This window comes from Coregonus lavaretus, assembly GCF_964263955.1.
Source record: "Coregonus lavaretus genome assembly, chromosome: 14".
Taxonomy (NCBI): Eukaryota; Metazoa; Chordata; class Actinopteri; order Salmoniformes; family Salmonidae; genus Coregonus; species Coregonus lavaretus.
Genome location: NC_140001.1, coordinates 5,812,495 through 5,831,658, shown reverse-complemented (window position 1 = coordinate 5,831,658; position 19,164 = coordinate 5,812,495). Strand labels below are relative to the sequence as shown.

Here is a 19,164-nt window from a genome sequence, read left to right as displayed (position 1 = left end):
TTAACACTGTTAAACACTGTTAATCATATGAATTAGTGGTTTGGGTGGATTATCCCTTTAAGAGACTCGTAGTTACTCCAGCCTTTTATCCACACTTCATTGCATTGAATGAGATAGCTCCAGAGGGCCAGGGAGGTCTGTGGCCTCCCCAGGGAGTGTGGGCCAAGCCCCGGGGAGGGGGGCTTATTATTGGGTGGAAGTTATTGACGTTTGAAGGAAGTATTTTTATGTATACAATTTAAATGGATAGAAAATAGTCAAAGTAATAATAAAAATAAACTAATTGCCGTTGATTGTCCCTGAACATATTACAGTTGGTTTGAGAGTTCTATGTCGTGTGGTTGCAAAGCTATTTCAGTTTTTCAGTTAACAGTTGCACTTTTAAGAAGGTCCCTAAACTTAAAGTACACAGAGAATCTGCCATTGAAATGACTATAAAGTCACTTTTTGAAAACGGAACAGAGCTTGTTCGTTATCGTGAGCTGATTTAGAATATGTCACTTATATCATTCTGGCATGTTCTGTTGAAGAGGTATTGACGTGCATCGTCCGAATCTTCAATATAAAGCTAACTTATACTAAACATAAATCAATAGTTAGGCATTTAGCTTAGTTAGGTTATAAAAATCTAGTATATGATTTATGATTTTTCTTTACATTTGTGACATTGTTAATTAGAGAGCGAAAGAGAGAGAGAGAGAGAGAGACAGAGACAGAGACAAAGACAGAGCAAGAGAGAGAAAGATAAATACTGTGTGAGGATTATAATGTCAGTATCTAGGTTTCCATCCAATTGGCGACAGATTTTCATGCGAATATTCTAGAATCTGCATTAAAACAATATGCGCATTTTCCCACCAGAGATGTGTTTCCATCAAAATTGACTTGTTCCAGATAAAAGTCTGAGCGTGATGACGTAGTGCACATAACAATATATTTTGCGGTTAAATTCCCATGTACAGAATACAAAATACAAGTTAAATGGGTTTCCATCGCATTTTCAACTGACTGATGGTTTTCTCACAAAAAAAGTTTGGTTAGGCCAACCAACCTTTTCTGAGTCAACATTACTTTCGCAGTCAAAAAGCAAGCTGTACCTCTCAGATTTATTTTTTATTTTTACATGACTTAAAAAATGTAACATTAACCTAATAAAAATGAGGTTTGTGCATTAGGCCTAATATATTATCATAGTATATTGGCTATATTGTCATTCTCAGACCTTATTATATTTCAAAACTCTAGCTTTTTTTTTTACTGGACTGATGTTACCTATATTTGATGGGCATGGTATTTTCAAGACAACTGGGAACTCGGAGTCAAATCATGATGTCGGTGATCTTCTGGTCGGAAAGTCGGAGCTCTAGAAAGATACCCACGTTTCCGACTTGGAATTCAGAGTTGAATGACCGTTCAAAATATTTTTCTCAGTCGGATCTCATTTTTCCCCAGAGTTCCCAGTTGTCTCGAATGCACTGAAGTCGGAGATTTCCGAGCTCCTTGTTGTTTTGAACACGGCAATCTCTGCCGAGGGAAGGAGAGAGCAGCAGAGGGTCCACGTCCGCCTCTCACGGCCCCTGCTCTCTCCTTCCTTTCCTCTGGTGAGACTGACCAGAGAGAGGGGACACAATCTTCCACCTGGTGGCGAAACTCGAATCGCTCTGCATCTGCCTCATGCACAAATTCATGTTGTTCCTATGACCAGAGAAAGTGAAATATTCCTTGATATTAAAATAGACACGACGAGCTGCTAATAATAATAAAAACGCAGGGTATCGATACACTACTCATTCATTGCTGCTGCAGTGCAACGGGAAGTAGAGAGAAGCACGTTTTATGTTTTGTAATAGTGTTGAAAAAAAACAGTGACAGAGCTGAATAAACACTTGGACATGAACTCACTCATAAAAACAGCAGATCTTTGCTGTATTATTTGACAGTCTCTCTCTGGTCATGGTTTTAAAAGTTATGAACTCTCACGTAGGCTAGTATCAATCTTTGTAGGCTAGTATCAAACTTTGTTGTGGCGGGGGTCGTGGAAGCTGTGATTTGAGCTATCGGATTGTCCAGCACAGTAGGCGCACTCGATTTATCAACAGATCTCCCGGTCCGCCGGGTAAACGGAGTTTGAAAAATGAAATGGTTCAAAATGGGAATACTTTGCCTACCTGGTGCGCAGGGCTTCTGAATCAAGTGCACCTACCATCAACAGGGCTTCTGAATCAAGTGCACCTACCGCCAACAGGGCTTCTGAATCAAGTGCACCTACCACCAACAGGGCTTCTGAATCAAGTGCACCTACCGCCAACAGGGCTTCTGAATCAAGTGCACCTACCACCAACAGTGCTTCTGAATCAAGTGCACCTACCATCAACAGGGCTTCTGAATCAAGTGCACCTACCATCAACAGGGCTTCTGATTCAAGTGCACCTACCATCAACAGGGCTTTTGAATCAAGTGCACCTACCGCCAACAGGGCTAACAATAACACAATATTTTAGTTGTCAGTGTTTATTATGATTTGAGTGGCAAAGCAGAATATAAAAAATCCAAATATGAGGTAAACTCCCAGCAGAGCCCCAAGTCCAATGGATATATCCTCTGGCATGTTGATGTTAATGTGTTGATGTTCTCCATATCCATAGTCAGAATGATTTTGCAATGCATGGTGATCGAACAGGTTTCCTGTTATATTCATCAGAGGTGTAGGGAGGGTGAAGTCTGTGAATCCCAAAAATAGTAGTTATACAGATGATTAACAAAACATGCACATGACAGTACTCATACCTTGGTTTTTGTGGTAAATGTGAATGAAAAAACGGTTTTAATAATAGTTTTCATAAACATACCTTGTCCATAATGTAGAGGCCTATGGGATATTCATTGAAGAGGTAAGGGAGGAGGATGGTAAATCTGATCTGCATAACATACCAAGTCCCAATTGACATACCTTTGTATGCCTCCTCGTCTGTATACCTACAGACACAAAAGTGAGCAGTTCAGTCATCTGCACCCAATACAGCTAGCCTTCAACATATTCTTATAGCCTACAGTACATATTCTTACCTCTTTGTTGATTGATATCCATTGAATTGTGCCCATTTTCTGTTTTAGAAAGATTTGCACAAATATGAAAAGAAGAATCAGAAAACAATATCAATTTAGACCATACAAGGGACCAACCTTACCTTAAATTGAGGAGATCTTAAAATTTTTCAGTGAAGTGCCTGCACCTGCAGTCCTTTCAAATTCAAATCCAAATATTTCAGTTGGGCAGTTAGGTTCCTGCCAGAACCCCCACCCACTAAGGAGGTTCCTCGATGAACCCCACCCCCTATGGGGTTCTTGGAAGAACTTTGTGGGTGCAATTTTCAGTGCCAAGAACCCTAAGATTCTTAAAAGAACTTTGAAGATCTTAGAAGAGCCCTTGTTGAACCCTTACTGTTTAGAGTGTACAGCGCTATCTGCGCGCTTTTGGCTAGAGCGCATTTATTTATAGCCTACATGATGAGATTATATGTAGGGCCTACAAAAGAGAGAAAAACATGTTTTTCTTAAACTGCAGCCATGTATCGATTATCGTGTCACCAGAATAAGACCCTCGATATTTATTGGAAAGGAGCATCAAGCTCATCACCGTGCACTTTCACCACCCTGTGAAGTTCATCATAACTTATTTAATCTGTATCTTAATAAACGACATGCTTTCCCGACAAGTCATAGTGGGAGGACCACAAAATATGTTATTGCAGTGATTCCAATATAGGCTAATGGTAATTATATCAATATTTGTGCATAATAGCCTTTCCACCTACATTTCACGCATAATTCATTTTACAGACACGAACATGGCACACCTTGTCAAGCCTATTTTGTTTTGTCGACGTTTGGAAAGTTTTCCGAAAAAAGTTCTGTTTCCATCAGGCCTGTCGTGACATTTATTTTCCGACATGAACTTTACTCGCATAAAAACTTTGGATGGAAACCTGGTTAATGTCATAGAAGAAACCACCCAAGGTTGACCCCCAGCTGCCTGCCGGTCGCCCAAAAGCGGGTAGTCAACCTCCAGAACGGTTGAGGTATTTTACTTGATCCTCACGGTATTGGACCTGACCGAATCCCTGTGGGAGAGAGCTGAATCGGGGTTGACGTAAGAACGTACTGTAGGTCCAGCCCTGTTCTGCGCCGCTGCAGCGCTGTCACGTTGCTGATCGCGAGTAGAGAAAAACCCAATATTCCAAGTGTCAAGGATTAGGCGTGTTATCGCGTCATTATTGACAACAAAGGACAATGTGGATACTATTGGTACGATAATAACATCGTTGACAACCTGCTTAAACGTAAGTATAGTCGCTTTCGTGTCTTTCTAGTAGAAGTCTGGGATAGAATGTTGAGAGAGGGAGAAGCAATGACAGCGTCACATCAGAAGCTGGAAAATCACGCCGTAGCGTCATAACAGTAAAGGAACAGCAAAAACAGGTCTTGCAGCAAAAATGTCGTTCATGATAATAGTCCTAGATGGTTTCGGATGTATTTTAGACCACAGTAGCGGATCTTAGTCTGTAGGCTAACCTTTCTGTGTAGGAATCATATGTTGCCATAAAACGGGCCTCGATCTGCTCTACCCCTTTACAAAATTGTCTCCAACAATAGTCGTATCGATCTTGGTGTTGTTGTTGAATTCTCCATGTGGTCTATATTAAGGACACTTCATTGAATATAACAGGCTTTTAAAATTAAGTATTGTTGCACAATTTCTACTTAAAATATCAAAGGGACGCAAATGATGCGCTATAGCCTAAGCAATGCATTTAGGTGAAATACTCAGGGGACGCTATCAGAAATAGTCTATGTTGAGACTTGTGAAAACAAAGCAGCGCTTGTTCTTGTGCTATATGTCCCTATAGCTGCTTTGTGTTTTTATTGTCATGTTTTTATGTTCTTCTCTATGGCTGTGGAACGCACTTCCAGACACTATCTGGGCTGCAGTCTCTGTCCTATAAGGCACTCACTGCTCAAGACCTTGCTGTTCAGAGAAGCTTTCCAAGTACCTCTGCTAATTCTGTACTCATTTCCTCCGGATCTGACAACACCTTGTCTGTGTTCAGTGGTTTTGGATTGTTCTTCTTCTTCTTCTTCTTATTACTCTTTTAAAAAAGGACTCCTTGGGAGGTAGAAAAGCCTTTACAAATTAAATGTATTATTATTATTTAACCTATATGGGCTAGTGGTCATTCCTCTTTCCGTTGGAGCAGCTTGACCGATATTCGAGAGAAATATGTTTACTGTTAATTTCAGATTTGTTTATTATCTATTTAACTTCCTTTGGCAATGTAAACATGTTTCCCATGCCAATAAAGCCATTTGAATAGAATTGAGAGTGAGAGATGCAACCAAGCTTGTCTGTTAATATCCTCCGGTTATGTAACCCGCATATTCCCTTCTTCATTCAGGCTATCCAGAATTTTCGTGTCCGATTTGATTCTGCTCAACACAGACAGAGAGAGACAATCATTACAGCTGTAGCCTGTAGGTCTACCAGGCTCACGTGTCGTAGCTTTAAATGTCTGTAGGCCTATACAGGGGAAATGTCTGTAGGCCTATACAGGAGAAATGTCTGTAGGCCTATACAGGAGAAATGTCTGTAGGCCTATACAGGGGAATTGTCTGTAGGCCTATACAGGAGAAATGTCTGTAGGCCTATACCAGGGAAATGTGTCCCATATGGCTAGGTATTTGGCGACTCGCCCCAGGCCTCTTGCAGCTCGGCTGCAGCTTAACTCTGTCTGTCTCCGCCCTGTTCAGATCAAGTTCCCACTTGTCCTGGCTCTATAGAAGGAGAAGATTACAATCAAAGCTCTTCAGGATTTTGAGACAGAAACAGACTGAGTGAGTGTAGGGGGTGAGGGTACAGGATAAGGCTTTAGGCTGCAAAGGGAACCCTAGATCCCTACATAGTATACTACTTTTCAAATAAAATAAAATCACATTTTATTGGTGAATACACCACACAGTGGTGTAAAGTACTTAAGTAAAAATGCATTAAAGTACTACTTAAGTAGTTTTTTGGGGGTATCTGTACTTTACTTTATTATTTATATTTTTGATGACTTTTACTTCACTACATTCCTAAAGAAAATAATGTACTTTTTACTCCATACATTTTCCCTGACACCGAAAAGTACTCATTACATTTTGAATGCTTAGCAGGACAGGAAAATGGTCCAATTCCGGCACTTATCAAGAGAACATCCCTGGTCATCTACTGCCTCTGATCTGGCGGACTCACTAAACACAAATGCTTTGTTTGGAAATCATGTCTGAGTGTTGGGGTGTGCCTCTGGCTATCTGTAAATTTCAAAAACAAGAAAATGGTGCCATCTGGTTTCCTTAATACAAGGAATTTGAAATGATTTATACTTTTACTTTTACTTTTGATACTTAAGTATATTTCAGCAATTACATTTTACTTTTGATACTTAAGTATATTTAAAACCAAATACTTTTGGACTTTTACTCAAGTAGTATTTTACTGGGTGACTTTCACTTTTACTTGAGACATTTTCTATTAAGGTATCTTTACTTTTACTCAAGTATGAAAACTGGGTACTTTTTCCACCACTGCATACACAGCGAAATGCTTATGTTGCTAGCTCCAACAGTGCAGTAATATCTAGCAATACACACAAATCTAAAAGTAAAAGAATGGAATTAAGAAATATAGAAATATTAGGACAAGCAATGTCGGAGTCCGGAGTATATACAGCTCTGGAAAAAAATTAAGAGACCACTGCAATTTTTTCTTAAATCAGCATCTCTACATGTATGACAGCCATTCCATTCCAGTGTCTGTTGAATTCCAACACAGGCACACCTCATTCTACTGAATTAGGTACTGATTAGGTGATCACCTGAACCAAATCTTATTTAACGAGGAAAAGTATAAAAACCACTGCTGTGGTCATCACTATCCTCTTGCAATAGGACCAGCTGGATGGCAAAAACAGTGCTAATAGTACCTCAAAAGTAATATTAATAAAAAAATAACTATTTACCATGCTAAAAGTGTTGAAGAGGAAAGTTTTGAGTGAGGAAAAGAAGGGTTCAATTCTGGGTTTACTGGCAGAGGGATACAGTGAGCGTCAGGTTGCTTCCATCCTTAAAATTTAAAAGACAGCGGTTCATAAGAACAAGGTCAAGCAGCAGACATTGGGGACAACAAAGCTACAGACCGGCACAGGGGCGAAAACGACTTTCTACTGACCGGGATGACCGCCAACTCATTCGAATGTCACTCAACAACCATAGGATGACATCAAGTGACCTACAAAAATAATGGCAAATGGCAGCTGGGGTGAAGTGCACAGCGAGGATGGTTCGAAACAGGCTCCTAGGGGCAGGGCTGAAGTCGTGCAAAGCTAGAAAAAAGCCCTTCATCAATGAGAAGCAAAGAAGAGCCAGGCTGAGGTTTGCAAAAGACCATAAGGATTGGACCGTAGAGGACTGGAGTAAGGTCATCTTCTCTGATGAGTCCAATTTTCAGCTTTGCCCAACACCTGGTCGTCTAATGGTTAGACGGAGACCTGGAGAGGCCTACAAGCCACAGTGTCTCGCACCCACTGTGAAATTTGGTGGAGGATCGGTGATGATCTGGGGGTGCTTCAGCAAGGCTGGAATCGGGCAGATTTGTCTTTGTGAAGGACGCATGAATCAAGCCACGTACAAGGTTGTCCTGGAAGAAAACTTGCTTCCTTTTGCTCTGACATTGTTACCCAACTCCGAGGATTGGTTATTCCAGCAGGACAATGTGCCATGCCACACAGCCAGGTCAATCAAGGTGTGGATGGAGGACCACCAGATCAAGACCCTGTAATGGCCAGCCCAATCTCCAGACCTGAACCCCATGGAAAACTTCTGGAATGTGATCAAGAGGAAGATGGATGGTCACAAGCCATCAAACAAAGCCGAGCTGCTTGAATTTTTGCGCCTGGAGTGGCATAAAAAAAAAATGACATCAATGTGAAAGACTGGTGGAGAGCATGCCAAGACGCATGAAAGCTGTGATTGAAAAAATCAGGATTATTCCACCAAATATTGATTTCTGAACTCTTCCTAAGTTAAAACATTAGTATTGTGTTGTTTAAAAATGAACATGAACTTATTTTCTTTGCGTTGTTCGAGGTCTGACAACACTGCATCTTTTTTGTTATTTTGACCAGTTGTCATTTTCTGCAAATAAATGCTCTGAATGACAATATTTTTATTGGGAGAAATGTTGTCAGTAGTTTATAGAATAAAACAAAAATGTTAATTTCACCCAAACACATACCTATAAATAGTAAAATCAGAGAAACGTATATTTTTGCAGTGGTCTCTTAACTTTTTCCAGAGCTGTATATATATGACTACATGACCAAAGGTATTTGGACACCTGCTCGTCGAACATAATAATAATGATAATATGCCATTTAGCAGACGCTTTTATCCAAAGCGACTTACAGTCATGCGTGCATACATATTTTTTTTGTGTATGGGTGGTCCCGGGGATCGAACCCACTACCTTGATGTTACAAGCGCCGTGCTCTACCAGCTGAGCTACAGAGGACCACATTTCATTCCAAAATCATGGGCATTAATATGGAGTTGGTTCCTCCTTTGCTGCTATAACAGCCTCCACTCTTCTGGGAAGGCTTTCCACTAGATGTTGGAACATTGCTGCGGGGACTTGCTTCCATTCAGCCACAAGAGCATTAGTGAGGTCGGGCACTGAATTTGGGCATATACGGGCACTGATTTTGGGCAATTAGGCCTGGCTCTCAGTCAAAGTTCCAATTCATCCCAAAGGTGTTAGATGGGGTTGAGGTCAGGGCTCTGTGCAGGCCAGTCAAGTTCTTTCACACCGATCTCAACAAACCATTTCTGTATGGACCTCGCTTTGTGCACGGGGGCATTGTAATGGTGAAACAGGAAAGGGCCTTCCCTAAACTGTTGCCACAAAGTTAGAAGCACAGAATCGTCTAGAATGTCATTGTATGCTGTAGCGTTAAGATTTCCCTCCACTGGAACTAAGGGGCCTAGCCCAAACCATGAAAAACAGCCCAAGATCATTATTCCTCATCCACCAAACATTACAGTTGGCACTATGCATTGTGGCAGGTAGCTTTCTCCTGTCGTCTGCCAAACCCAGATTTGTCCGTCGGACTGCCAGATGGTGAAGCGTGATTCATCACTCCAGAGAACGCGTTTCCACTGCATGGTGATCTTAGGCTTGTGTCCGGCTGCTTGGCCATGGAAACCCATTACATGAAGCTCCCGACGAACAGTTATTGTGCTGACGTTGCTTCCAGAGGCAGTTAGGAACTCAGTAGTGAGTGTTGCAACCGAGGAAGGACAATTTTTACGTGCTATGCGCTTCAGCACTCGGTGGTCCTGTTCTGTGAGCTACCACTTCTCAGCTGAGCCGCTGTTTCTCCTAGACGTTTCCACTTCACAATAACAGACAGCACTTACAGTTGACCGGGGAAGCTCTAGTAGGGCAGAAATTTGACGAACTGACTTTTTGGAAAGGTGGTATCCTATGACGGTGTCACGTTGAAAGTCACTGAGCTCTTCAGTAAGGCCATTCGACTGCCAATGTTTGTCTATGGAGATTGCATGGCTGTGTGCTCGATTTTATACACCTGTAAGCAACGGGTGTGGCTGAAATAGCCGAATCCACTAATTTGAAGGCCCTTGATGATCTTCTTGGTCTTCCTGTGACACCGGTTGCTGTAGACATCCTGAAGGGCAGAGCAGTGTGCTCCCGGTGATGCGTTGGGCTGACCGCACCACCCTCTGGAGAGCCCTGCGGTTGCGGGCGGTGCAGTTACCGTGATACAGCCCGACAGGATGCTCTCAATGGTGCATCTGTAAAAGTTTGTGAGGGTCTCAATGGCCAAGCTGAATTTCTTCAGCCTCGTGAGGTTGAAGAGGCGCTGTTCTTCACCACAATGTCTGTGTGGGTGGCCCATTTCAGATTGTCAGTGATGTGTACGTCAAGGAACTTGAAGCTTTTCACCTTCTCCCTAAGGCCCCATTCGATGTGGATGGGGGCGTGCTACCTCTGCTGTTTCCTGAAGTCCACGATCAGCTCCTTCGTTTTGTTGAGGGAGAGCACTATGGACCGTGGTCAAAAGTAATGCACTATATAAGGAATTGGCTGCCGTTTGGGATGCTGTCTTAGAAAGATTCTCAGGGCCAAAACTCCTTGTCATTGGAAGACTGGAGCATCTGCCAGTGTTCATATAAATAAGAGGCTAATAGAGGGTATTGAACTGGCAACTCTGCTGTAATGTAATAGTTGTGCCAGAAAACCTGTGCTATAGAAGTCCAGACCTCTTGACAGACGTTGTAATACGCTCACAGTGGTGCTATGATTTCAGCAGACAGTGTCTATAGTGAGGACTCTAGACAGTGGCTATAGTGAGGACTCTAGACAGTGTCTATAGTGAGGACTCTAGACAGTGTCTATAGTGAGGACTCTAGACAGTGACTATAGTGAGGACTCTAGACAGTGACTATAGTGAGGACTCTAGACAGTGACTATAGTGAGGTGAGTTTAAAAAAAGTATGACTGTCTGTTTATTTAGCATGAGTTGCTGGATGTACAAGTACATGTATACCCCCTGGACAGGACACTAGCAGGGATCATGTTCACCCCCAGGGACAGGACACTAGCAGGGATCATGTTCACCCCCTGGACAGGACACTAGCAGGGATCATGTTCACCCCCAGGGACAGGACACTAGCAGGGATCATGTTCATCCCCAGGGACAGGACACTAGCAGGGATCATGTTCATCCCCAGGGACAGGACACTAGCAGGGATCATGTTCATCCCCAGGGACAGGACACTAGCAGGGATCATGTTCACCCCCAGGGACAGGACACTAGCAGGGATCATGTTCACCCCCAGGATCAGGACACTAGCAGGGATCATGTTCACCCCCTGGACAGGACACTAGCAGGGATCATGTTCACCCCCAGGGACAGGACACTAGCAGGGATCATGTTCACCCCCAGGGACAGGACACTAGCAGGGATCATATTCACCCCCTGGACAGGACACTAGCAGGGATCATGTTCATCCCCAGGGACAGGACACTAGCAGGGATCATGTTCACCCCCAGGGACAGGACACTAGCAGGGATCATGTTCACCCCCTGGACAGGACACTAGCAGGGATCATGTTCATCCCCAGGGACAGGACACTAGCAGGGATCATGTTCACCCCCTGGACAGGACACTAGCAGGGATCATGTTCACCCCCAGGGACAGGACACTAGCAGGGATCATGTTCACTCCCTGGACAGGACACTAGCAGGGATCATGTTCACCCCCTGGACAGGACACTAGCAGGGATCATGTTCATCCCCTGGACAGGACACTAGCAGGGATCATGTTCACCCCCAGGGACAGGACACTAGCAGGGATCATGTTCACCCCCAGGGACAGGACACTAGCAGGGATCATGTTCACCCCCTGGACAGGACACTAGCAGGGATCATGTTCACCCCCTGGACAGGACACTAGCAGGGATCATGTTCACCCCCTGGACAGGACACTAGCAGGGATCATGTTCACCCCCAGGGACAGGACACTAGCAGGGATCATGTTCACCCCCAGGGACAGGACACTAGCAGGGATCATGTTCACCCCCAGGGACAGGACACTAGCAGGGATCATGTTCACCCCCTGGACAGGACACTAGCAGGGATCATGTTCATCCCCAGGGACAGGACACTAGCAGGGATCATGTTCACCCCCAGGGACAGGACACTAGCAGGGATCATGTTCACCCCCAGGGACAGGACACTAGCAGGGATCATGTTCACCCCCAGGGATAGGACACTAGCAGGGATCATGTTCACCCCCAGGGACAGGACACTAGCAGGGATCATGTTTACCCCCATGGACAGGACACTAGCAGGGATCATGTTCATCCCCAGGGACAGGACACTAGCAGGGATCATGTTCACCCCCAGGGACAGGACACTAGCAGGGATCATGTTCACCCCAGGGACAGGACACTAGCAGGGATCATGTTCACCCCCAGGGACAGGACACTAGCAGGGATCATGTTCACCCCCAGGGACAGGACACTAGCAGGGATCATGTTCACCCCCTGGACAGGACACTAGCAGGGATCATGTTCATCCCCAGGGACAGGACACTAGCAGGGATCATGTTCACCCCCAGGGACAGGACACTAGCAGGGATCATGTTCACCCCCAGGGACAGGACACTAGCAGGGATCATGTTCACCCCCAGGGATAGGACACTAGCAGGGATCATGTTCACCCCCAGGGACAGGACACTAGCAGGGATCATGTTCACCCCCATGGACAGGACACTAGCAGGGATCATGTTCATCCCCAGGGACAGGACACTAGCAGGGATCATGTTCACCCCCAGGGACAGGACACTAGCAGGGATCATGTTCACCCCAGGGACAGGACACTAGCAGGGATCATGTTCACCCCCAGGGACAGGACACTAGCAGGGATCATGTTCACCCCCAGGGACAGGACACTAGCAGGGATCATGTTCACCCCCAGGGACAGGACACTAGCAGGGATCATGTTCACCCCCAGGGATAGGACACTAGCAGGGATCATGTTCACCCCCAGGGACAGGACACTAGCAGGGATCATGTTCACCCCCATGGACAGGACACTAGCAGGGATCATGTTCATCCCCAGGGACAGGACACTAGCAGGGATCATGTTCACCCCCAGGGACAGGACACTAGCAGGGATCATGTTCACCCCAGGGACAGGACACTAGCAGGGATCATGTTCACCCCCAGGGACAGGACACTAGCAGGGATCATGTTCACCCCCAGGGACAGGACACTAGCAGGGATCATGTTCACCCCCAGGGACAGGACACTAGCAGGGATCATGTTCACCCCCAGGGACAGGACACTAGCAGGGATCATGTTCACCCCAGGGACAGGACACTAGCAGGGATCATGTTCACCCCCAGGGACAGGACACTAGCAGGGATCATGTTCACCCCCAGGGACAGGACACTAGCAGGGATCATGTTCACCCGCAGGGACAGTCTACAGAATGTGAAGACGACATTACAGAACACAGATACAACATCCACCTTGCGTAGCAGACCGAGAGTGAAGTTGCATGCTCTACCTACCTGTGTTTACATTATAGTATACTTAGTGGACATTTTCAATAGAGGCACCTTGTACGTCAGGCTACTATGTTATGTAAAGAGAGTCATCTTCTTATAGTCCGGTAAGGGAAGGAACTCTTGAGAGGAGGTATCAGGGAGGGTGATGTCTTTAGCCCTGACACACATATGATCAGGGGTCGGTGTGTGTGTGTGTGTGTGTGTGTGTTTGTGTTTGTGTTTGTGTTTGTGTTGTGTGTGTGTGTGTGTGTGTGTGTGTGTGTGTGTGTGTGTGTGTGTGTGTGTGTGTGTGTGTGTGTGTGTGTGTTTGTGTGTGTGTGTGTGTGAGATCAGTGAGTGATCCTAACTCTCCGCTGTTTCCTATGAGAGAGGAAATAGGGGTGGAAGTACGCTGTCCTGCCGAAGGAACACACACACAGGTTAGTTAGCACGATTGACTATGTACATTGGTGTTGTGAACGTGGGTTTGCGTCCCGGGCCGGCCGTGGTGGTGTGTGTCTCTGTGTGAGGAGGGTCTTTTAGTCAGTGAACACTCACACACATAATCACAGGGAAGCTTTGACACACCAGAAACGCACGCACGCTCACACACACACACACACTCAGTAGCAACAGACAAGTATATCAGACATTCATAAAGCAGTGGGAAGGCTGAGGGAAGGAGGGAGGGAGGGAGGGAGGGAGGGAGGGAGGGAGGGAGGGAAGAGACGTGGAGAAGGGAGGGGCTGGGTTGGTAGTGACTTGGCATTGTATCTGAGGGCTCTATTAGACAGGTTAACCACTGGACACACTACTAGCAACAGTAATCGAGAGTTTAGAGTAATCCAGATAAAAATCACAAATAAATTAATTCTAAAAGCAATAACAAGAGCTACCAGTAGACTTCTTTGTTTCATTTCAAAGCCGCACTATATTCTGTGAAAGCCATTCTAGGCCCTAACATTTGACCCTGAACACAACACTGTAGATATTATTATGGTGTTCGTAATGATGCCCATCTCCACCACCAGCCCTCGCTGGCTGTCTCTGTAGCTACTCAGGGTGAACCGTCTCTGGGGAGGTCTGCTCTGAATCCCAGCCCTGTTCCTGGAAGTATAGTCCTGATGATGTAAGAGGGAGGAGGGGAGGAGGGGGGAGGAGGGGAGGAGGAGGAGGGAGGGAGGAAGGATGTCCTTTGTTTGCAGCTTTCCCTTTCCTTCTTCGACTCAAAATAGGACAAAATGTTGATGATGTAAACCTATATGTTGTGTTGTAGAGAGTTGATGTAAACCTATATGTTGTAGTTGTGTGGTGTGATTGTGTGGTGTGGTGTGATTGTGTGGTGTTGTGTGATTGTGTGGTGTGATGGTGTGGTGTTGTGTGGTGTGATGGTGTGGTTGTGTGATGTGATGGTGTGGTTGTGTGGTGTGATGGTGTGGTTGTGTGGTGTGATGGTGTGGTTGTGTGGTGTGATGGTGTGGTTGTGTGGTGATGTGATTGTGTGGTGTTGTCTGGTGTTGTGTGGTGATGTGATTGTGTGGTGTTGTGTGGTGTGATGGTGTGGTGTGATTGTGTGGTGTGATGTGATTGTGTGGTGTGATGGTGTGGTTGTGTGGTATGGTGTGGTTGTGTGGTGTGATGGTGTGATTGTGTGGTGTGATGTGATTGTGTGGTGTGATTGTGTGGTGTGATGGTGTGGTTGTGTGGTGTGATGGTGTGGTTGTGTGGTATTGTGTGGTGCTGCTAGTGGTGGTGTGTAATGCACAGGAACTATAGGGTTTGGCTGTTTGCTAATGATGGTTATACAAAATATATATTCAGTCACATACACCGGATAGGTGCAGTGAAATGTGTTGTTTTACAGGGTCAGACATAGTAGTACGGCACCCCTGGAGCAAGTTATGGTCAAGTGCACATCAACAGATTTTTCACCTTTTCGGCTCAAATGAGGCAATATATCATATGCGCATATTTGCATATCAGGCTAATCCATTTTTCTGGACATTGGATGATTTGAAGTCCGCCTAAATATTTAGGTTTAATTTTGTTAAGACGCTCCAGGACCGGACTTGTCCAGAGCAGATTGTGGATAAATACTTTTTTCATCATTCGCTCTGTAAAATACTAAAGATATGTACAGAAAATGCTAAGAAATTCAAAGAAAATGTTGTCTATAATACAAAATTGACAACATACTGTATCAACAATTCCCTCTGGACACGTCTGGAGAATATACTGTATCTAAGGATAACCACACAAAATGTGGTGAATGCAGATGCTTCTGAGGCAGAGAAAAATGAGTTGGCACGTGGGAAGAGTCTGACTTTCAGGAAATGGCAGTTAAAGACAAGTACACTGATGCCTAGACCCAATCACCATGTGTAATTTCATGTAGTGAGCTTTGAAATTATTGATGAATGGCCGTTTTTAAAGTGGTTAAAATTAATTAAAATGTTGATGACGGTAGTATGATAAACTAAAGAAAATATACATTTTCATTAAGTTTTAGACATTTTTATGTTTACTTTTTGAAAATACTAATATTATTGGACAAAAATACCAACAAATCTCAAAATTGATAGGTAGATGCAAAAATGTCATTTCAGCCTGTGATGCCTGGCCTCAATATGAGTTCTAGGTTTTGGGCGTTAGCCATGTGTTGGTCCAGTTCTCTCTATCGATTGATTGCCTGTGTTGAGTTTGGCTAATATTTACCCAAACAAGAACTGCTGGTTCTATCCAGGTACATTAGGGCAGACTTCAGCCTATGTTGTTTAAACTTTAAAGCAAATGGCACCCTATTCTCAATATAGTGCACTACTCTTGACCAGAGCCCTATGGGCATTTGGGACATTCTCCTTGTGTTTGGGCACTCTGTTATCCCATGACTCTGGTTGGTTGTTCCCTCCCTGGCATTCTTCCACAGAAACAGTGGAACAGAATGTCACATCAAAGGAACACTGGTGCAAACTGGTAACACTTTACTGAAGTCAATAATGCATTATAATGGTGTCATAATGCATCGTAAGATTTGTCATAAGCACCAATGACCCCCTAAGGAGGCAATAATGCATTATAATGGTGTTATAATGCATCATAAGATTTGTCATAAGCACCAATGACCACCTAAGGAGGCAATAATGCATTATAATAGTGTCATAATGCATCGTAAGACTTGTCATAAGCACCAATGACCCCCTAAGGAGGCAATAATGCATTATAATGGTGTCATAATGCATCGTAAGATTTGTCATAAGCACCAATGACCCCCCTAAGGAGGCAATAATGCATTATAATGGTGTTATAATGCATCGTAAGATTTGTCACAAGCATCAATGACCCCCTATGGAGGCAATAATGCATTATAATGGTGTCATAATGCGTCGTAAGACTTGTCATAAGCACCAATGACCCCCTAAGGAGGCAATAATGCATTATAATGGTGTCATAATGCATCGTAAGGTTTGTCATAAGCACCAATGAACCCCTAAGGAGGCAATAATGCATTATAATGGTGTTATAATGCATCATAAGATTTGTCATAAGCACCAATGACCACCTAAGGAGGCAATAATGCATTATAATAGTGTCATAATGCATCGTAAGACTTGTCATAAGCACCAATGACCCCCTAAGGAGGCAATAATGCATTATAATGGTGTCATAATGCATCGTAAGATTTGTCATAAGCACCAATGACCCCCCTAAGGAGGCAATAATGCATTATAATGGTGTTATAATGCATCGTAAGATTTGTCACAAGCATCAATGACCCCCTATGGAGGCAATAATGCATTATAATGGTGTCATAATGCGTCGTAAGACTTGTCATAAGCACCAATGACCCCCTAAGGAGGCAATAATGCATTATAATGGTGTCATAATGCATCGTAAGGTTTGTCATAAGCACCAATGAACCCCTAAGGAGGCAATAATGCATTATAATGGTGTCATAATGCATCATAAGACTTGTCATAAGCACCAATGACCCCCTAAGGAGGCAATAATGCATTATAATGGTGTCATAATGCATCGTAAGACTTGTCATAAGCACCAATGACCCCCTAAGGAGGCAATAATGCATTATAATGGTGTCATAATGCATCATAAGATTTGTCATAAGCACCAATGACCCCCTAAGGAAGCAATAATGCATTATAATGGTGTCATAATGCATCGTAAGATTTGTCATAAGCACCAATGACCCCCTAAGGAGGCAATAATGCATTATAATGGTGTCATAATGCATCGTAAGATTTGTCATAAGCACCAATGACCCCCTAAGGAGGCAATAATGCATTATAATGGTGTCATAATGCATCGTAAGACTTGTCATAAGCACCAATGACCCCCTAAGGAGGCAATAATGCATTATAATGGTGTCATAATGCATCGTAAGACTTGTCATAAGCACCCTGTGTGCTCTTGGCATTGAACGTACATCATAATAAAGTGAACTACTGCTGCACTACCGTTCAAAAGTTTGGGGTCACTTAGAAATGTCCTTGTTTTCGAAAGAAAATCATTTTTTTTGTCCATTTAAAATAACATTGAATTGATCAGAAATACAGTGTAGACATTGTTAATGTTGTAAATGGATATTGTAGCTGGAAACGGCTGATTTTTTTATGCAATATCTACATAGGCGTACAGAGGCCCATTATCAGCAACCATCAGTCCTGTGTTCCAATGGTACTTTGTGTTTGCTAATCCAAGTTAATAATTTTTAAAGGCTAATTGATCATTAGAAAACCCTTTTGCAATTATGTTAGCACAGCTGAAAACTGTTGTGCTGATTTAAAGAAGCAATAAAACTGACCTTCTTGAGACTAGTTGAGTACCTGCAGCATCAGCAATTGTGGGTTCGATTACAGGCTCAAAATGGCCAGAAACATAGCACTTTCTTCTGAAACTAATCAGTCTATTCATGTTCTGAAAAATGAAGGCTATTCCATGCGAGAAATTGCCAAGAAACTGAAGATCTCGTGCAACGCTGAGATCTTCAGAACAGCACAAACTGGCTCTAACCAGAATAGAAAGAGGAGTGGGAGGCCCGGTACACAACTGAGCAAGAGGACAAATACATTAAAGTTTCTAGTTTGAGAAACAGGCGCCTCACAGGTCCTCAACTGGCAGCTTCATTAAATAGTGCCCGCAAAACACCAGTCTCAATGTCAACAGTGAAGAGGCGACTCCGGGATGCTGACCTTCTAGGCAGAGTTGCAAAGAAAAAGCCATATCTCAGACTGGCCAATAAAGCCAGTCATACAGAAACACTGCAGCAGTGGGTTAAGAATGGTATTTAAACTGTATTCACTGTTTGAAGGGTTGTTCTATCTTTTCTGGGTACTGTAACTGATTAGCTGGACATTGTGACGTCAGGAGACGCTAGTTTGTTTTAAGGAGAAACAATGGAGGAGAGCAGTTTGTTTTAAGGAGAAGCAATGGAGGAGAGCAGTTTGTTTTTAAAGTTGGATGGAGATGAATGGAGGTAAGGGAGAGAAGGGGTGATAATTGTTGAAGGGGGGACGTTGAGGAAGAGAAGTGGGGGGAGTAGATTTACGTAAGGGGATTATCCTCTGATGGCTCAGAGACAGGAAGTGGGGTGTGGGGATTCCGTCAGTGCTGTTGTCTGTCTGTGCCTCCCTTCTGCTTCACGCCCACACACACACGGTACTTGTAGTGGTACTTCTTTGTACAGTATGCATGTAGCTATGGCTAAAGGTAGTGCACAGAAAGTAGGGTGCCATTTCTGAGCCAATTGACAGTACCCTGCGCTGGCGCTAAATGCCACTCTGTCTGGAGCAGCAGGGGGTTGTCGAGTCAGAGCTAGCACCTCTGTCTGGAGAGGCAGGGGGTTGTCGAGTCAGAGCTAGCACCTCTGTCTGGAGAGGCAGGGGGTTGTCGAGTCAGAGCTAGCACCTCTGTCTGGAGAGGCATTTCAGTTAGCCCTGGAATTGACCGTTGGGATTGAATGGATTTGACCTGTGTGTGT

General features: G+C 44.1%; 1 protein-coding gene and 1 long non-coding RNA gene across 3 annotated transcripts in view; one reads left to right on the top strand and one right to left on the bottom strand.

Annotated features, from left to right (window-relative positions):
• Positions 1 to 2,515: 2,515 nt before the first annotated feature.
• On the bottom strand, positions 2,516 to 3,274 carry LOC311141265. Its single transcript, XR_014614209.1, has 3 exons — positions 3,067 to 3,274; positions 2,850 to 2,976; positions 2,516 to 2,721 (listed from the first exon to the last, which is right to left on the bottom strand). It is a non-coding gene; the product is annotated as an uncharacterized lncRNA (long non-coding RNA).
• Positions 3,275 to 3,764: 490 nt separating this feature from the next.
• LOC311141261 (AP-4 complex accessory subunit RUSC2-like) overlaps positions 3,765 to 19,164 on the top strand; it is a 48,741-nt gene continuing 33,341 nt past the window's right edge. Inside the window, exons 1-2 of one of the 2 annotated variants that reach the window (XM_084176525.1) lie at positions 3,765 to 4,340; positions 5,806 to 5,889. The gene's annotated coding sequence lies outside the window, so the exon portion shown is untranslated. The remainder of the gene's footprint in view (positions 4,341 to 5,805; positions 5,890 to 19,164) is intronic. The other variant, XM_084176524.1, reaches the window with a different exon arrangement.